This window comes from Heloderma suspectum, chromosome 5 (genome assembly GCF_057233095.1).
Source record: "Heloderma suspectum isolate Gila_16-S chromosome 5, 16-S_ref, whole genome shotgun sequence".
In the NCBI taxonomy this organism is placed as follows: Eukaryota; Metazoa; Chordata; class Lepidosauria; order Squamata; family Helodermatidae; genus Heloderma; species Heloderma suspectum.
In genome coordinates, this window is record NC_139462.1 from 9,544,662 (window position 1) to 9,549,749 (window position 5,088).

A 5,088-nucleotide genomic window follows, 5' to 3' on the forward strand; every position below is an offset into this window, starting at 1 on the left:
ATTCAGTTGCTTCCGACTCTTCATGACTTCATGGACCAGCACACGCCAGAGCTTCCTGTTGGCCGTCACCACCCCCAGCTCCCCCAAGGTCGAGTCCGTCACCTCCAGGATATCATCCATCCATCTTGCCCTTTGTCGGCCCCTCTTCCTTTTGCCTTCCACTTTCCCTAGCATCAGCATCTTCTCCAGGGTGTCCTGTTTTCTCATTATGTGGCCAAAGTACTTCAGTTTTGCCTTTAATATCCTTCCCTCAAGTGACCAGTCTGGCTTTATTTCCTGGAGTATGGACTGGTTTGATCTTCTTGCAGTCCAAGGCACTCTCAGAATTTTCCTCCAGCACCACAGTTCAAAAGCATCTGTCTTCCTTCACTCAGCCTTCCTTATGGTCCAGCTCTCGCAGCCATTGGTTACTACAGGGAACACCATTGCTTTAACTGTGCGGACCTTTGTTATCAGTGTGATGTCTCTTAACTATTTTATCAAGATTTGTCATTGCTCTCCTCCCAAGAAGTAAGCGTCTTCTGATTTCCTGGCTGCAGTCAGCATCTGCAGTAATCTTTGCACCTAAAAAGACAAAGTCTGTCACTGCCTCCATGTTTTCTCCCTCTATTTGCCAGTTATCAGTCAAGCTGGTTTAACTGCAACCCAGCTTTTGCACTTTCTTCTTTCACCTTCGTCATAAGGTTCCTCAGCTCCTCCTCGCTTTCAGCCATCAAAGCGGTATCATCTGCATATCTGAGATTGTTAATGTTTCTTCCAGCGATTTTAACTTCAGCCTTGATTCATCAAGCCCAGCACATCGTATGATATGTTCTGCATACAGGTTGAATAGATAGGGTGAGAGGATATAACCCTGCCATACTCCTCTCCCAATCTTAAACCAGTCTGTTGTTCCATGGTCTGTTCTTACCGTTGCTCCTTGGGGGGATTTCCTTAGGCGATTTAATTACTGGAAAAATTAAAATCAAGAGAGAGAGAAGGGGGAGAGAGAGGAAGGAAGCAGAAACAAGAAAATACTAAACAGAACTGCCACAAACTGTTCGGCTATAATTCAAAACAGACCTATGAGGGAGTGTCACGCAGAGCTTTGCAGAGGGAAGTTCCATATTATAAATTTCCACGGTTGGAGCTGCCTGGAACAGAATAAAATCACCCCTCCATAATTCTCCAACAGTTACAGCTTCAGCCCTAAGCCCTTGCATGTAGGATTGTGAATACTCAAAGATCTCCTATTAACTCTCCAGTCCTGTTATCATGCGCATTACGTGATAACAGTCCTGTATCATCCAGTGTTGTATCACACCCATCGCATCACCTGCTTATCAGTTGATTCTCCAGTCCTAGTCCATTAAAATTGTGGTTTTAATGTTCTGTATATTTTAAATTGTTTTGTTGTGTGTTGTTTGGTTTTAATTTTTGTGAACCGCCCAGAGAGCTTCGGCTATTGGGTGGTATAGAAATGAAATAAATAAATAAATAAATAAATAGTCCAACTTGCAGAAGAGGATCTGTAGCCCAGCGGTAGGGCACCTGCTTTGCATGCAGAAGGCCCCAGGTTCAAACCCCTGCATCTCCAGGTAGGGCTGGAAAAGCTCTTGCCTGAAACCCAGAAGTCACTGCCAGTCAGCATCAACAATGCTGGGCTAGATGGACCAAGGTTCTGACTCAGTATAAGGCAGCTTCCTATTTCAGATCCATGACACTCACAGTGTAACTGTGGACCAGTCAAACAATCAGCCTCACCTATTTTACAGGGTTGTTGTGAAGCTAAAAAAGGGTGGGAGAAACAGTTAAACACCGGAATATAAGTCTAAGAAATAAGTAGGGTTGGGCTGTATCTCTGCTAGGGATGTACGAAAGTCACTTACCTTTTCGAAGGGGGTGATTCACGGTGGGGGGAGGCGCTCTGCACCTCCCCCAAAATCCTAACCCGGCTAACTCTGCGGAGCCACCGGCCGGGTGCATTCGCAGCTGTGCGGAGCCTGCGGATGCAAATGGCGGCGGCTATGGCGGCCGCCATATGAACCCGTCTTTTGCTGCGTGAGGCTATGTAAACATTTACGTAGCCTATCACGGCAAAAAAACAGGGGCGCAAATGGCAGTGGCTACGGCGGCCGCCATTTGCGTTCCCTTTTTTTGCCATGATAGGCTACGTAAATATTTACGTAGCCTATCACAGCCTCCGCAGGGATGCAAATGGTATTTACGTAGCCTATCATGGCAAAAATGGGAAAGCGAATGGCGGCCGCAGATGCGGCTGCCATTCGCAAAGCAGCGCAAACAGCACCAGGTAAGTGCTCCGTTTCGCGCACCCTTTGCGGGGTGGTGGGCTTCGTTCCGCCACAGATTTCAGGGGCCGAATGCACTGGCATTCGGCCTCACTGAGATCTGTGGCGGAATTCTCTGACATCCCTAACTGCACATCCTAGCTACAACTGAATGCAGTAGGACTTCCTTCTAAATAAACATCCTTAGGATTGTGCTTCCAGCATCACTATTCCTGCACCAAAAATGTTCCCGTCCCTCCACTCCACACTATGATGCTCAAACCTCTCCACAGGAAGGGTAACGTTCCTGTTGACCAACACTGAAGTGAAGTGTATTAATGAGAATATATGTAGACAGCTCTATATCAATAGAAGAAATCATACTGATGAGTTTAGTCTATCCAAGCAGCAAATGCCATCACCTGTGTTTTGACAATTGGGAGAAATCAAAAACCTCATCATTTATCAAATGCATTTGTGATCCCAGCCATAGACTAGAGGAGTTTTGGCAGAAGTCAGAGCTGTTGCCAACAGAAGCTCCCACCCAGTATTAAGTCACTAGCAGTTTGGTCTCCAAGGAGTTTCTAAAAGAAAACTAAAAGAAATGGAAGAAATCCATCTCCGTGCAATAACGTTATTAGGGCAACTCAAAGGACACAAAATACTGTGTAAGCTTTTGGGTTCTTTGGAATTCTTCATCAGGCAAGATGGTAAACAAAGCAAAACAAAAACAAAAAAGAGGAGGGGAAGTGACTGATGCTAAAGCCATGGAATCTGCATTAAGTTACAATTTTAAGATAGAAAGTGGGAGGGGGCTGTAGACATTCAAATGAGGCTCTTCCAGTTACTCAAATGGTTTCGGCTTACACCTGCCCCCCCCCCCGCCCCCGTGCTTGCTGGGAAGAAGAAACAAAGAAACAGTGGCAAATCCCTCATCTTAACAAAGGTACACCGTAGTGTTAACATCAGCCACTCCCCCACTCCTGTTTTTCACTTTGTTTACCACCTTTCCTAGTGAAGAATTCTGAAGAACCAGAAAACTTGTACCCTATTTTGTGACCTGTGAGACGGTCTAGTGAAGCTGCCTTCCATTGTAACCATTGTCAGAGGGGTCGCCCTGTTGTCTATTGCAGCAAAACCAACAAAGAGTCTTATGGTACCTTCAACAAATTTATTCTGGCTTAAGCTTTTGGGCTATAGTCCAAAGGTCCCACGAAACGCTTTGTTGTTTTTCCCAAAAAAGGTATTACAGGAACATGGATTTTAACATTTTCATTTTGGAATTTTTCTTTGGGACAACATGGCCTGTTTTGTGAGTCCAAGGACTTCTATTGTGGGAATGGTCATAAACTTTTCCAGCTTGGCCTAGGTTAGCAAATTGGAGGACCAGAATGTGTCTATGTTAGCAATACCTGTGCAAAGTATGGGGGGTCAATATATTTCCTTTGCATGCAACTGCCTCCCTTATGCCTGCCACTGCTGGAAAGTGATGGCTGCAATCCTGTGCATCCATACTTGTGACCGTGAGTAAAGAAAAGCCAATGACTACGGGGGGGGGGGACACCCAATCCTTCCTGTGCATGCTTCCTCTGAAAAGCCCACTCATGTCAATGAGGCTTCTTCAACCATATGGACACAGATCATAAGAGCCATGCTGGATCAGACCAAGAGTCCAGCTAGTCCAGCATTCTAGTCACACAGCGGCCTACCAGCAGTCCACAGGAAACCCACAAGCAGTACATGAGTGCAACAGCACCTTCCCACCCATGTTCCTCAGCAACTAGCATACCTAGGCATACTTACTGCCTCTGGTACTGGAGTTGCATAGAGCCATCAGGACTAGTAGTCATTGATTGCCTTCTCCAGGAATTTGATTCCTTGTAAAGCCATCTAAACGGGTGGCCACCACTACACGTTGTGGTAGCGAATTCCATAGTTTTAACTCTGTGCTGTGTGAAGTCCTCCTGAATCTCCCACCCATCAGCTTTATGGGATGACCCCACTGAGTTCTAGTATCATGACAGAAAAATGCCTCCCTAACCACAGTCTCCACACCATGCATAATTTTGTGCCCCTCTATCCCGTCTCCCCTTACTCGCCTTTTCTCTACGTTAAACAGTCCCAGCTGTTGTTACGGTCCCTCATAAGGGAGTTGCTCCAGCCCCTTGATCATTTTAGTTGCCCCCATCTGCCTTTTTCCCAATTCTACAATATCCTTTCTTAGGTGGGGTGATCAGAACCGTACACAGTATTCCAAGTGTGGTTTCACCAAGGATTTGTATAAGGGCAGTATGTTGGAGGAGAATTCTGAGAGTGCCTTGAGCTGCCAGAAGATCAAACCAGTCCGTCCTCCAGGAAATAAAGCCAGACTGCTCACTTGAGGGAAGGATATTAAGGGCAAAACTGCAGTACTTTGGCCACATCATGAGAAGACAGGATACCTGGAGAAGATGCTGATGCTAGGGACAGGGGAGGCAAGAGGAAGAGGGGCCGACCGAGGGGAAGGTGGACGGATGATACTCTGCAGGTGACGGGCTCGGCCTCGGGGGATCCGGGGGCGGCGACGGCCGAGAGGAAGCTCTGGCGCAGGCTGGTCCGTGAGGTCACGAAGGGTCGGAAGCGACTGAGCGGATAAACAAGTACGACAAGAGCAGTTTCACTTTCAGTTTCAATCGCTGCCTCACTCTCGAGTAAACACCCGCGGAGGCCCGTGCTTGAGAGCCAGTTATGCCCCCCGGGTCGTGTGAACGCGGCGCCCGCGGCCGGCCCCTGGCCCCGCCCCTTCGCCCCCACGTTCCCGCACGGGCGTGACGAGCAGCCC